The sequence below is a fragment of the Daphnia pulicaria genome, chromosome 1 (assembly GCF_021234035.1).
Source record: "Daphnia pulicaria isolate SC F1-1A chromosome 1, SC_F0-13Bv2, whole genome shotgun sequence".
Classification (NCBI taxonomy): Eukaryota; Metazoa; Arthropoda; class Branchiopoda; order Diplostraca; family Daphniidae; genus Daphnia; species Daphnia pulicaria.
This window is the reverse complement of record NC_060913.1, coordinates 27,317,814-27,333,175: the sequence shown is the minus strand read 5'-3', so window position 1 is coordinate 27,333,175 and position 15,362 is coordinate 27,317,814. Positions and strand designations below refer to the sequence as shown.

Genomic DNA, 15,362 nt, shown 5'->3' with positions numbered 1-15,362 from the left:
GAGGTCACGAGTTCGAGTCTCGTTAGGACCTGTAAGAAATGTCATCATAATCATCCCGTGTCTCTTAGAAATCAGAAGAAGAACTGATAGAATCGTTAAAATAAGTTCTATTTTAGCGCAGAATACCGTTAAATTGCTAGTTATAATAATTATTTTCTTGGTAATCTAATTTTGACTGCCTACTCGGGCACAATTCCATAGGTATTTTCCATGCTGAAATTTAAACACCAAATCATAATAACTAATTGTGCTGCATGGATCTGCTCTTCCTAGTAAGAGACCAGGACTCGTAGTATCGTTGAAAATCTCGTTGATTTTTTTGTAAATTGTTCTTTGTGCCGTGGAACAGTTGGGAACTTTAAAATAGAAGTAATCAATTGTAAAACTGCTGTTGTGACGTCATGACCACATTTGGAAATTGTTGTCCTATGAAAAAATTTTGTGGTCCTATGGCTTAGATGGAAAAGCGCCTGCCTAGTAAGCAGGAGATCACGAGTTCGAGTCTCGTTGGGACCTGTAAGAAATGTCATCATATTCATCCCGTGTCTCTTAGAAAACAAAAATAGAGCTGTTAGAATCGTTAAAATAAGTTATATTTTAGAGCAGAATACCGTTAAATTGCTAATTATAATGATTATTTTCTTGGTAATCTAATTTTGACTGCCTACTCGGGCAGAATTCCATAGGTATTTTCCATGCTGAAATTTAAACACCAAATCATAATAACTAATTGTGCAGCATGGATCTTCTCTTCCTAGTAAGAGACCAGGACTCGTAGTATCGTTGAAAATCTCGTTGATTTTTTTGTAAATTGTTCTTTGTGCTGTGGAACAGTTGGGAACTTTAAAATAGAAGTAATCAATTGTAAAACTGCTGTTTTGACGTCATGACCACTTTTGAAATTGTTGTCCTATGAAAAAGTTTTGTGGTCCTATGGCTTAGATGGAAAAGCGCCTGCCTAGTAAGCAGGAGATCACGAGTTTGAGTCTCGTTGGGACCTGTAAGAAATGTCATCATAATCATCCCGTTTCTCTTAGAAAACAGAAAAAGAACTGATAGAATCATTAAAATAAGTTCTATTTTAGCGCAGAATACCGTTAAATTTCTAGTTATAATAATTATTTTCTAGGTAGCTAGGTGGTTCTGGCCTAGTAAGCAGGAGATCACGAGTTCGAATCTCGTTGGGACCTGTAAGAAATTTCATCAAAATCATCCCGTGTCTCTTAGAAAACAGAAAAAGAACTGATTGAATCGTTAAAATAAGTTCTATTTTAGCGCAGAATACCGTTAAATTGCTAGTTATAATAATTATTTTCTAGGTAATCTAATTTTGACTGCCTACTCGGGCACAATTCCACAGGTATTTTCCATGCTGAAATTTAAACACCAAATCATAATAACTAATTGTGCTGCATGGATCTGTTCTTCCTAGTAAGAGACCAGGACTCGTAGTATCGTTGAAAATCTGGTTGATTTTTTTGTAAATTGTTCTTTGTGCTGTGGAACAGTTGGGAACTTTAAAATAGAAGTAATCAATTGTAAAACTGCTGTTTTGACGTCATGACCACTTTTGAAATTGTTGTCCTATGAAAAAGTTTTGTGGTCCTATGGCTTAGATGGAAAAGCGCCTGCCTAGTAAGCAGGAGATCACGAGTTTGAGTCTCGTTGGGACCTGTAAGAAATGTCATCATAATCATCCCGTTTCTCTTAGAAAACAGAAAAAGAACTGATAGTTCTATTTTAGCGCAGAATACCGTTAAATTTCTAGTTATAATAATTATTTTCTAGGTAGCTAGGTGGTTCTGGCCTAGTAAGCAGGAGATCACGAGTTCGAATCTCGTTGGGACCTGTAAGAAATTTCATCAAAATCATCCCGTGTCTCTGAGAAAACAGAAAAAGAACTGATTGAATCGTTAAAATAAGTTATATTCAAGCGCAGAATACCGTTAAATTACTAGTTATAATGATTATTTTCTTGGTAATCTAATTTTGACTGCCTACTCGAACACAATTCCATAGGTATTTTCCATGCGGAAATTGAAACACCAAATCATAATAACTAATTGTGCTGCATGGATCTGCTCTTCCTAGTAAGAGACCAGGACTCGTAGTATCGTTGAAAATCTCGTTGATTTTTTTATAAATTGTTCTTTGTGCTGTGGAACAGTTGGGAACTTTAAAATAGAAGTAATCAATTGTAAAACTGCTGTTGTGACGTCATGACCATTTTTGAAATTGTTGTCCTATGAAAAAGGTTTGTGGTCCTATGGCTTCGATGGCAAAGCGCCTGCCTAGTAAGCAGGAGATCACCAGTTCGAGTCTCGTTGGGACCTGTAAGAAATGTCATCATAATCATCCCGTTTCTCTTAGAAAACAGAAAAAGAACTGATGGAATCGTTAAAATAAGTTCTATTTTAGCGCAGAATACCGTTAAATTGCTAGTTATAATGATTATTTTCTTGGTAATCTAATTTTGACTGCCTACTCGGGAACAATTCCATAGGTATTTTCCATGCTGAAATTGAAACCCCAAATCATAATAACTAATTGTGCTGCATGGATCTGCTCTTCCTAGTAAGAGACCAGGACTCGTAGTATCGTAGAAAATCTCGTTGATTTTTTTGTAAATTGTTCTTTGTGCTGTGGAACAGTTGGGAACTTTAAAATAGAAGTAATCAATTGTAAAACTGCTGTTGTGACGTCATGACCACATTTGGAAATTGTTGTCCTATGAAAAAGATTTTTGGTGCTATGGCTTGGATGGCAAAGCGCCTTCCTAGTAAGCAGGAGATCACGAGTTCGAGTCTCGTTGGGACCTGTAAGAAATGTCATCATAATCATCGCGTGTCTCTTGGAAGTCTTAAAGAGAACTGGTAGAATCGTTAAAATAATTTCTATTTTAGCGCAGAATACCGTTAAAATGCTAGTTATAATGATTATTTTCTTGGTAATATAATTTTGACTGCCTACTCGAACACAATTCCATAGGTATTTTCCATGCTGAAATTGAAACACCAAATCATAATAACTAATTGTGCTGCATGGATCTGCTCTTCCTAGTAAGAGACCAGGACTCGTAGTATCGTTTCGATTTTTTTATAAATTGTTCTTTGTGCTGTGGAACAGTTGGGAACTTTAAAATAGAAGTAATCAATTGTAAAACTGCTGTTGTGACGTCATGACCACTTTTGAAATTGTTGTCCTATGAAGCCGTTTTGTGGTCCTATGGCTTAGATGGCAAAGCGCCTGCCTAGTAAGCAGGAGATCACGAGTTTGAGTCTCGTTGAGACCTGTAAGAAATGTCATCATAATCATCCCGTGTCTCTTAGAAAACAGAAAAAGAACTAATAGAATCGTTAAATTAAGTTTATTTTAGCGCAGAATACCTTTAAATTGCTAGTTATAATGATTATTTTCTTGGTAATCTAATTTTGACTGCCTACTCGGGCACAATTCCATAGGTATTTTCCATGCTGAAATTTAAACACCAAATCATAATAACTAATTGTGCTGCATGGATCTGCTCTTCCTAGTAAGAGACCAGGACTCGTAGTATCGTTGAAAATCTCGTTGATTTTTTTGTAAATTGTTCTTTGTGCCGTGGAACAGTTGGGAACTTTAAAATAGAAGTAATCAATTGTAAAACTGCTGTTGTGACGTCATGACCACATTTGTAAATTGTTGTCCTATGAAAAAGATTTTTGGTCCTATGGCTTAGATGGCAAAGCGCCTTCCTAGTAAGAAGGAGATCACGAGTTCGAGTCTCGTTGGGACCTGTAAGAAATGTCATCATAATCATCGCGTGTCTCCTAGAAGTCTTAAAGAGAACTGATAGAATCGTTAAAATAATTTCTATTTTAGCGCAGAATACCGTTAAAATGCTAGTTATAATGATTATTTTCTTGGTAATATAATTTTGACTGCCTACTCGAACACAATTCCATAGGTATTTTCCATGCTGAAATTGAAACACCAAATCATAATAACTAATTGTGCTGCATGGATCTGCTCTTCCTAGTAAGAGACCAGGACTCGTAGTATCGTTGAAAATCTCGTCGATTTTTTTATAAATTGTTCTTTGTACTGTGGAACAGTTGGGAACTTTAAAATAGAAGTAATCAATTGTAAAACTGCTGTTGTGACGTCATGACCACTTTTGAAATTGTTGTCCTATGAAAAAGGTTTGTGGTCCTATGGCTTAGATGGCAAAGCGCCTGCCTAGTAAGCAGGAGATCACGAGTTCGAGTCTCGTTGGGACCTGTAAGAAATGTCATCATAATCATCCCGTGTCTCTTAGAAAACAGAAAAAGAACTAATAGAATCGTTAAAATAAGTTGTATTTTAGCGCAGAATACCTTTAAATTGCTAGTTATAATGATTATTTTCTTGGTAATCTAATTTTGACTGCCTACTCGGGCACAATTCCATAGGTATTTTCCATGCTGAAATTGAAACACCAAATCATAATAACTAATTGTGCTGCATGGATCTGCTCTTCCTAGTAAGAGACCAGGACTCGTAGTATCGTTGAAAATCTCGCTGATTTTTTTGTAAATTGTTCTTTGTGCTGTGGAACAGTTGGGAACTTTAAAATAGAAGTAATCAATTGTAAAACTGCTGTTGTGACGTCATGACCACTTTTGAAGTTGTTGTCCTATGAAAAAGTTTTGTGGTCCTATGGCTTAGATGGCAAAGCGCCTGCCTAGTAAGCAAGAGATCACGAGTTCGAGTCTCGTTGGGACCTGTAAGAAATGTCATCATAATCATCCCATGTCTCTTAGAAAACAGAAAAAGAACTGATAGAATCTTTAAAATAGTTCTATTTTAGCGCAGAATACCGTTAAATTGCTAGTTATAATAATTATTTTCTAGGTAATCTAATTTTGACTGCCTACTCGGGCACAATTGCACAGGTATTTTCCATGCTGAAATTTAAACACCAAATCATAATAACTAATTGTGCTGCATGGATCTGCTCTTCCTAGTAAGAGACCAGGACTCGTAGTATCGTTGAAAATCTCGTTGATTTTTTTGTAAATTGTTCTTTGTGCTGTGGAACAGTTGGGAACTTTAAAAAAGAAGTAATCAATTGTAAAACTGCTGTTGTGACGTCATGACCACTTTTGAAGTTGTTGTCCTATGAAAAAGTTTTGTGGTCCTATGGCTTAGATGGCAAAGCGCCTGCCTAGTAAGCAGGAGATCACGAGTTTGAGTCTCGTTGGGACCTGTAAGAAATGTCATCATAATCATCCCGTGTCTCTTAGAAAACAGAAAAAGAACTGATAGAATCTTTAAAATAGTTCTATTTTAGCGCAGAATACCGTTAAATTGCTAGTTATAATAATTATTTTCTAGGTAATCTAATTTTGACTGCCTACTCGGGCACAATTGCACAGGTATTTTCCATGCTGAAATTTAAACACGAAATCATAATAACTAATTGTGCTGCATGGATCTGCTCTTCCTAGTAAGAGACCATGACTCGTAGTATCGTTGAAAATCTCGTTGATTTTTTTGTAAATTGTTCTTTGTGCTGTGGAACAGTTGGGAACTTTAAAAAAGAAGTAATAAATTGTAAAACTGCTGTTGTGACGTCATGACCACTTTTGAAATTGTTGTCCTATGAAAAAGTTTTGTGGCACTATGGCTTCGATGGCAAAGCGCCTGCCTACTAAGCAGGAGATCACGAGTTCGAGTCTCATTGGTACCTGTAAGAAATGTCATCATAATTATCCCGTGTCTCTTAGAAATCAGAAAAAGAACTGATAGAATCTTTAAAATAAGTTCTATTTTAGCGCAGAATACCGTTAAATTGCTAGTTATAATGATTATTTTCTTGGTAATCTAATTTTGACTGCCTACTCGGGCACAATTCCATAGGTATTTTCCATGCTGAAATTTAAACACGAAATCATAATAACTAATTGTGCTGCATGGATCTGCTCTTCCTAGTAAGAGACCAGGACTCGTAGTATCGTTGAAAATCTCGTTGATTTTTTTGTAAATTGTTCTTTGTGCTGTGGAACAGTTGGGAACTTTAAAAAAGAAGTAATCAATTGTAAAACTGCTGTTGTGACGTCATGACCACTTTTGAAATTGTTGTCCTATGAAAAAGTTTTGTGGTCCTATGGCTTAGATGGAAAAGCACCTGCCTAGTAAGCAGGAGATCACGAGTTTGAGTCTCGTTGGGACCTGTAAGAAATGTCATCATAATCATCCTGTGTCTCTTAGAAAACAGAAAAAGAACTGATAGAATCGTTAAAATAAGTTCTATTTTAGCGCAGAATACCGTTAAATTGCTAGTTATAATAATTATTTTCTAGGTAATCTAATTTTGACTGCCTACTCGGGCACAATTGCACATGTGTTTTCCATGCTGAAATTTAAACACCAAATCATAATAACTAATTGTGCTGCATGGATCTGCTCTTCCTAGTAAGAGACCAGGACTCGTAGAATCGTTGAAAATCTCGTTGGTTTTTTTGTAAATTGTTCTTTGTGCTGTAGAACAGTTGGGAACTTTAAAAAAGAAGTAATCAATTGTAAAACTGCTGTTGTGACGTCATGACCACTTTTGAAATTGTTGTCCTATGAAAAAGTTTTGTGGTCCTATGGCTTAGATGGAAAAGCGCCTGCCTAGTAAGCAGGAGATCACGAGTTTGAGTCTCGTTAGGACCTGTAAGAAATGTCATCATAATCATCCCGTGACTCTTAGAAAACAGAAAAATAACTGATAGAATCGTTGAAATAAGTTCTATTTTAGCGCAGAATACCGTTAAATTGCTAGTTATAATGATTATTTTCTTGGTAATCTAATTTTGACTGCCTACTCGGGCACAATTCCATAGGTATTTTCCATGCTGAAATTTAAACACGAAATCATAATAACTAATTGTGCTGCATGGATCTGCTCTTCCTAGTAAGAGACCAGGACTCGTAGTATCGTTGAAAATCTCGTTGATTTTTTTGTAAATTGTTCTTTGTGCTGTGGAACAGTTGGGAACTTTAAAAAAGAAGTAATCAATTGTAAAACTGCTGTTGTGACGTCATGACCACTTTTGAAATTGTTGTCCTATGAAAAAGTTTTGTGGTCCTATGGCTTAGATGGAAAAGCACCTGCCTAGTAAGCAGGAGATCACGAGTTTGAGTCTCGTTGGGACCTGTAAGAAATGTCATCATAATCATCCTGTGTCTCTTAGAAAACAGAAAAAGAACTGATAGAATCGTTAAAATAAGTTCTATTTTAGCGCAGAATACCGTTAAATTGCTAGTTATAATAATTATTTTCTAGGTAATCTAATTTTGACTGCCTACTCGGGCACAATTGCACATGTGTTTTCCATGCTGAAATTTAAACACCAAATCATAATAACTAATTGTGCTGCATGGATCTGCTCTTCCTAGTAAGAGACCAGGACTCGTAGAATCGTTGAAAATCTCGTTGGTTTTTTTGTAAATTGTTCTTTGTGCTGTAGAACAGTTGGGAACTTTAAAAAAGAAGTAATCAATTGTAAAACTGCTGTTGTGACGTCATGACCACTTTTGAAATTGTTGTCCTATGAAAAAGTTTTGTGGTCCTATGGCTTAGATGGAAAAGCGCCTGCCTAGTAAGCAGGAGATCACGAGTTTGAGTCTCGTTAGGACCTGTAAGAAATGTCATCATAATCATCCCGTGACTCTTAGAAAACAGAAAAATAACTGATAGAATCGTTGAAATAAGTTCTATTTTAGCGCAGAATACCGTTAAATTGCTAGTTATAATGATTATTTTCTTGGTAATCTAATTTTGACTGCCTACTCGGGCACAATTCCATAGGTATTTTCCATGCTGAAATTTAAACACGAAATCATAATAACTAATTGTGCTGCATGGATCTGCTCTTCCTAGTAAGAGACCAGGACTCGTAGTATCGTTGAAAATCTCGTTGATTTTTTTGTAAATTGTTCTTTGTGCTGTGGAACAGTTGGGAACTTTAAAAAAGAAGTAATCAATTGTAAAACTGCTGTTGTGACGTCATGACCACTTTTGAAATTGTTGTCCTATGAAAAAGGTTTGTGGTCCTATGGCTTCGATGGCAAAGCGCCTGCCTACTAAGCAGGAGATCACGAGTTGGAGTCTCATTGGTACCTGTAAGAAATGTCATCATAATTATCCCGTGTCTCTTAGAAATCAGAAAAAGAACTGATAGAATCTTTAAAATAAGTTCTATTTTAGCGCAGAATACCGTTAAATTGCTAGTTATAATGATTATTTTCTTGGTAATCTAATTTTGACTGCCTACTCGGGCACAATTCCATAGGTATTTTCCAAGCTGAAATTTAAACACGAAATCATAATAACTAATTGTGCTGCATGGATCTGCTCTTCCTAGTAAGAGACCAGGACTCGTAGTATCGTTGAAAATCTCGTTGATTTTTTTGTAAATTGTTCTTTGTGCTGTGGAACAGTTGGGAACTTTAAAAAAGAAGTAATCAATTGTAAAACTGCTGTTGTGACGTCATGACCACTTTTTAAATTGTTGTCCTATGAAAAAGTTTTGTGGTCCTATGGCTTAGATGGAAAAGCGCCTGCCTAGTAAGCAGGAGATCACGAGTTCGAGTCTCGTTGGGACCTGTAAGAAAAGTTATCATAATCATCCCGTGTCTCTTAGAAAACAGAAAAAGAACTGATAGTATCGTTGAAATAAGTTGTATTTTAGCGCAGAATACCGTTAAATTGCTAGTTATAATGATTATTTTCTTGGTAATCTAATTTTGACTGCCTACTCGGGCACAATTCCATAGGTATTTTCCATGCTGAAATTTAAACACCAAATCATAATAACTAATTGTGCTGCATGGATCTGCTCTTCCTAGTAAGAGACCAGGACTCGTAGTATCGTTGAAAATCTCGTTGATTTGTTTGTAAATTGTACATATCGATTTACTAATCGATTTGAACTGTGTTGACCTTGTATTGAGACAGCTGTTTTAAAGGGGGGTAGGGAAAAAGGGGAGTAACCGGCCGTCGCCTCCACAGACCATTCTAGCTGTTGACGGGGAGCAGTCGCAGTTTTTCGGTAGTTCTTTGCCAGTCAAGTATTTTGTGAAAGTTCGATTGCAAGATGGGGAATAAAAGGCGTAGGGAATCGGAAGCTTCTAGTTCTAGTGAATCTTCAAGTTCTTCGTCTTCGACAGACACTTCGGACGCCTCGTCCACCGACTCGTACGTCGCATCACGTAGGAAGAAAGGGACACGTCCCCCGATCGTATCCAAAAAAATCCCAGCAATCCGAAGGCGAGTGGGTCAGGGAGTGCTGCTGCAGCCTCAGTAGCACTGTCAAATCTTATTCGTGCAACTTTTGGTGGAGCCGGTGAAGACGTCCCAGCCCCAGGAAGAGATGGTGATGCAGGTGGATTGGAAGCTCCGGCGAGAGCCGTGGCAGCAGCAAACGGAGTGGCAGCAGCAGACGGAGTGGCAGCAGCAGACGGAGTGGCAGCAGCAGACGGAGTGGCTCAGGGGAGACCGATTCCAGCGGTGGGGCAGGCCCTGTTACAACTAGCCTCCTTCATAGAAGCTCAGCACGCCCCAAAGAGTAGTAAGAAGAAAAGACTCAAGCCTTCCATCAAGCAGAGCAGGCGCATGCCGAAAAGACTGAGAAGAGGAGCGAGCAACAAGAGAGTTGGGCAGCTGAAATCCAAGTACAGATTGGATGTGGAAGACAGCATGGACTTTAAGGTCCCGTCAATCGACTTCGAGATGCACTTGAAATTGCAAAAGTTGTTAGGCCCATCAACCGGAAAAGGAGTCAATGAAGTGGAGAAGACTCTTTACAAAGTGCAACAATCCATGCTCCCAGTTTTCTCAGTGCTTGCGTTTTTGGAGTCCAAAGAGTTGGAAGGAGATGCGGGTAAAGCAGTCCGTCATTTGGCAGAGTTAATCGGAAGATCCTATTTTGACGTTTCTGACTTGCGCCGTCGGAACATCTTGGAGATAGTGGGCCCTGCGATCATTCCGCTTCTAGAAGACCGTGAAATTTTTGAAGTCAGTGAAGGAAAAGATCTGTTTGGAAGCTCCGTCATGAAGAGGCTATCGAAAAGTGGGCGTTTCGTCAGAGAGCTGGTCGACCTGGACGTAGGAGGGCAGAGAAAGGGCAAGCTGCCAGTGAAAGAGCGTGTCTCCTTACCCTCTTCCCACGATCAGCAGAGCAGTTACCGAGGCCGGCAGACCAACCACAGCAGTGGCGGAGCCGGTAACATCCGAGATGACAACGGTAACCAACGGCATGCCGTCCGTTTTCAGCAACCAGATTCCCGAGATACCAGACACGGCGTAGGGGATCAGGGCCGCCAAGGGCCCGGATCGGCTAGCCGGTGGAATAACAACCAACAGGATTGGAGCGACAATAGGTACGCAATAGATTTAATATATTCCCTTTCTAGCTCTCCTCCCCCAATAGCTTTAAGTGTTATTGGTGGAAGAATTAGACATTTTTGGAGAGCTTGGGGACTTATTTCAGCCGATCCTTGGATTCTTAATGTGGTCAGGAACGGGCTGGAACTTGAGTTCGAGTCACCTCCCACGATGCTTAATTTTCCGTCGAACGTACGAATGGGAGAAGAGCAATTGAACATTGGGCGGGACGAAGTTAGGTCGTTAATTCAGAAAGGAGCGGCGGTAAGGGCCAGCACGATCCGGTTTGTCAGCCAGATGTTCATTATAAAGAAACAGTCGGGAGGATTTAGACCTATAATTAATTTGAAAAGTCTCAATCAATTTGTGGTATATAGACACTTTAAGATGGAGAACCTGGCCTCGCTCAGGCACTTGATCGTAAAAGGGGATTGGATGGTGAAGCTGGACCTAAAAGACCCGTATTTGACAGTCCCCGTCCATCGTGATTTCCACGAGTTCCTTCAATTCATATGGGAAGGGGGAGTGTTCCAGTTTACCTGTCTTTGCTTCGGCCTGGCCTCTGCCCCTTGGGCATTCACTAAGCTTTTAAGACCAGTTGTAGCTTTCTTGAGGAGCCTCGGGTTTAGGGTGATCATTTATCTCGATGACATCATCCTGCTGAATCAGTGTAAGGTGGCCATCGTAGAGCAACTAAATTTTATTAAAAAATTGTTACAAATTCTGGGCTTTGTGATCAATTCGGACAAGTCTGTAGAGACTCCGTCCCAGTTGATGGAATTTTTGGGCATGTTGGTTGACTCGATTTTTATGCGGTTCCGCTTGCCAGAAAAAAAGGTCGAGTCAATAGGAACCAGGAGTGCGGAATTGGCAAAAAAATCAAGGGTGGCACTGAGGGAGCTAGCGAGTCTGTTAGGCAGTTTTACCTGGGCGGCAACAGCTGTGCCGTTTGCACAGGCTCACTACAGAGAGGTGCAAGCTCTTTATATAGAACGTGCAAGAGCGAATGAAGGGAACCTGCAGGAAATAATTGTCCTTTCACGACTAGCGAAAGAAGAGTTAGAGTGGTGGGCGAAGAACCTGGCCACCGGTGAAGGCCAGTCTATGTTTGAGTCAGAGCCCATCATGTCAATTTGCGCCGACGCGTCGCTTTCGGGTTGGGGGGCGGAGTGTAACGGTCTCCGCACCAGTATGACGTGGTCACAGGAAGAAGCGGGACGCCACATCAACGAGTTGGAGTTGTTGGGCGCCTTCAATGCGCTTAGGTCGTTCGCCGCATTTGAATCAAACTGCACTGTCGAGCTCAGACTGGACAACACAACGGCCGTTGCGTATATCAATAAGAAAGGGGGCACACATTCCGAATCGTTGACGCGTTTGGCCGTCCAAGTTGCGCGCTGGTGTGAGGAGCGTAATGTTACATTAAGGGCGCAGTATTTACCGGGAATTTTGAACGTTATCGCAGACAGGGAGTCGAGAAGGAGGATCGATTGGAGCGACTGGCAACTGGATCCGAGGACATTTCAAGCTCTTTGGAGAGTTTGGAAGGTCTCGATCGACCTGTTTGCGAACCCCTGGAACGCGCAGCTACCAAAATTTGTGTCCTGGAACCCGCAGCCCGGAGCCTGGGCATGGAATGCGTTTTCTCTGAATTGGGCGGAGCTAAAAGGGGCATATGCGTTCCCGCCATTCGCGGTCATTCGGGATTGCCTATCGAAAGCGCGGAGGGAAGGAGCGTCGATTTTATTGATCTGCCCACTTTGGCCGGCTCAGCCGTGGTTCCCAACGCTGTTGAGCATGGCGTGCGACACCCCTCGGGTCTTGAGGCCGAGCCCAGGGCTGCTGAAATCGGTCAAAGGGGAGACGAATCCATTATGCAGCGTTCCGGGCTTCGGGCTAGTCGCCTGGAAATTGTCAGGGCGATGTACGGAAAGCAAGGTTTTTCGGGAGAAGTGGTCGAGCTTTTCGTGGGGGCCATCAGATCAAATACAACCAGCGCGTACGGTAGTGCCTGGCGAATTTGGGCAGATTGGTGTGTGGGAAGGGGTTCGGATCCCATGTGTAATGATTTGATCGTGGTAACGGCCTTTTTGGCGGAGCAATCCAGGTCAAAATCATACAGTACGGTCAATGTGTATAGATCCGCCCTGTCCGCCACACTAGAAAAGGTTGAAGGCTTCCCAGTGGGCCAACATCCAAAGATTTTATTATTAATGAAAGGCATTTACAACAAAAAACCACCAGCAGCCAAGTATGACTCCGTTTGGGATGTAGATACAGTGCTGTCTCATCTCAAAAGAAAAGAAAATGCGGCCCTCTCTCTATGCGCGCTGGCGTCGAAATTATCGACACTCTTGGCCCTAGCCACCTTGTTTCAAGCATCAGACTTGGCTTCGATAAATTTAAAGTCCATAATATTCGCAGAAAGTAGAGTCTCCTTCGCCTTCAATAGACCCCGCAAGGCCCAGAAAGCAGGATCGCTACAGTCCTTCTCAGTAAAAAAGCTAGATGACGAGCTGCTGGACCCGGTCGCGTGCCTACGAGCGTACATTTTTAAAACGGAGGTGTTCAGGGGCCCTCATAACGAGGGCTCGCTGTTCATCAGCTCGGTAGGTCAGCACAATCCGGTCAAGAGCGTAACGATATCTGGCTGGATCAAACAGGTCTTGAGAGAGGCGGGCATAGACATCAATATGTTCTCGGCCCACTCAACACGGGGGGCCGCGGCTTCGAAGGCAGTCGCAGCTGGAATCTCAGTTGATACGGTCTTGCGCGCGGGTCACTGGGCCTCCGCGTCCACCTTCAGAAAGTTTTATCATCGGGAAGTAACGACGGACCCATCACTGGGCGGAGTTGTTCTTCAGACGGATGGAACCAGCAACTAAAAACAAGTATTTAATTTGCTCCTGTTCTTATCGGTTCACGTAATTTATCTATATGCATTGTACGGGGGAGAACCGCGCCCCGTTAATTTATATAGATGTAATATTCGGAAAAGTCGTAAGTTTGTGTGGGTATTTATTTATTTAAGTCGCTTTAAAGATCACAGTTCAAATCGATTAGTAAATCGATATGTACAATTTGAAATTGTCCCAGTCTACGCCAGGACAATTAGAATTGTACGAGATATACGCTTCGATTTGAACTGTAAAGATCCCTCCCATTCCCACCACTTACAGTTCAAATAATTTATCGTTCGTAAGGTCCGTCTTAGGTAGATCCGAATTAAAATCATAATGGTTTTCCTTTTTTCAATTAGATCATCCGGTAACAGCAACGCTTTCCGTGGAAGAGGCCGGGGATATCGTGGTCGAGGAGACTAAGAGTAGGATGGCCATCTCATGGACACCATGAGAAATTCCAGCCACGCAGGAGATCGGAGTCATTTTTTGTGCTGCTCCCCCTTTCCTTTGTTTATTTGTTTATTTGTTTGTTGAGCCGTTTGTTTGTTTGCCCGCCCACCCTCCCTACCTTTGTTATCAGCGAATTGTCTGAGGAGGCGACGGCCGGTTACTCCCCTTTTTCCCTACCCCCCTTTAAAACAGCTGTCTCAATACAAGGTCAACACAGTTCAAATCGAAGCGTATATCTCGTACAATTCTAATTGTCCTGGCGTAGACTGGGACAATTTCAAATTATTCTTTGTGCTGTGGAACAGTTGGGAACTTTAAAATAGAAGTCATCAATTGTAAAACTGCTGTTGTGACGTCATGAACACTTTTGAAATTGTTGTCCTATGAAAAAGGTTTGTGGTCCTATGGCTTCGATGGCAAAGCGCCTGCCTACTAAGCAGGAGATCACGAGTTCGAGTCTCATTGGTACCTGTAAGAAATGTCATCATAATTATCCCGTGTCTCTTAGAAATCAGAAAAAGAACTGATAGAATCTTTAAAATAAGTTCTATTTTAGCGCAGAATACCGTTAAATTGCTAGTTATAATGATTATTTTCTTGGTAATCTAATTTTGACTGCCTACTCGGGCACAATTCCATAGGTATTTTCCATGCTGAAATTTAAACACCAAATCATAATAACTAATTGTGCTGCATGGATCTGCTCTTCCTAGTAAGAGACCAGGACTCGTAGTATCGTTGAAAATCTCGTTGATTTGTTTGTAAATTGTTCTTTGTGCTGTAGAACAGTTGGGAACTTTAAAAAAGAAGTAATCAATTGTAAAACTGCTGTTGTGACGTCATGACCACTTTTGAAATTGTTGTCCTATGAAAAAGTTTTGTGGCCCTATGGCTTAGATGGAAAAGCGCCTGCCTAGTAAGCAGGAGATCACGAGTTCGAGTCTCGTTAGGACCTGTAAGAAATGTCATCATAATCATCCCGTGACTCTTAGAAAACAGAAAAATAACTGATAGAATCGTTGAAATAAGTTCTATTTTAGCGCAGAATACCGTTAAATTGCTAGTTATAATGATTATTTTCTTGGTAATCTAATTTTGACTGCCTACTCGGGCACAATTCCATAGGTATTTTCCATGCTGAAATTTAAACACGAAATCATAATAACTAATTGTGCTGCATGGATCTGCTCTTCCTAGTAAGAGACCAGGACTAGTAGTATCGTAGAAAATCTCGTTGATTTTTTTGTAAATTGTTCTTTGTGCTGTGGAACAGTTGGGAACTTTAAAATAGAAGTAATCAATTGTAAAACTGCTGTTGTGACGTCATGACCACTTTTGAAATTGTTGTCCTATGAAATAAGTTTGTGGTCCTATGGCTTAGATGACAAAGCGCCTGCCTAGTAAGCAGGAGATCACGAGTTCAAGTTTCGTTGGGATCTGTAAGAAATGTCATCATAATCATCTTGTGTCTCTTAGAAAACAGAAAAAGAACTGATAGAATCGTTAAAATAAGTTCTATTTTAGCGCAGAATACCGTTAAATTGCTAGTTATAATAATTATTTTCTAGGTAATCTAATTTTTACTGCCTACTCGGGCACAATTGCACAGGTATTTT

At 40.5% G+C, this 15,362-nt stretch overlaps 3 non-coding genes across 3 annotated transcripts; all 3 read left to right on the top strand.

Annotated features, from left to right (window-relative positions):
* The first annotated feature begins 443 nt into the window (after positions 1-443).
* Trnat-agu lies at positions 444-516 on the top strand. The gene has a single exon. It is a non-coding gene; the product is annotated as a tRNA-Thr (tRNA).
* Positions 517-4,187: 3,671 nt separating this feature from the next.
* Trnat-agu lies at positions 4,188-4,260 on the top strand. The gene has a single exon. It is a non-coding gene; the product is annotated as a tRNA-Thr (tRNA).
* Positions 4,261-8,541: 4,281 nt separating this feature from the next.
* Positions 8,542-8,614, top strand: Trnat-agu. The gene has a single exon. It is a non-coding gene; the product is annotated as a tRNA-Thr (tRNA).
* The last annotated feature ends 6,748 nt before the right edge of the window (positions 8,615-15,362 follow it).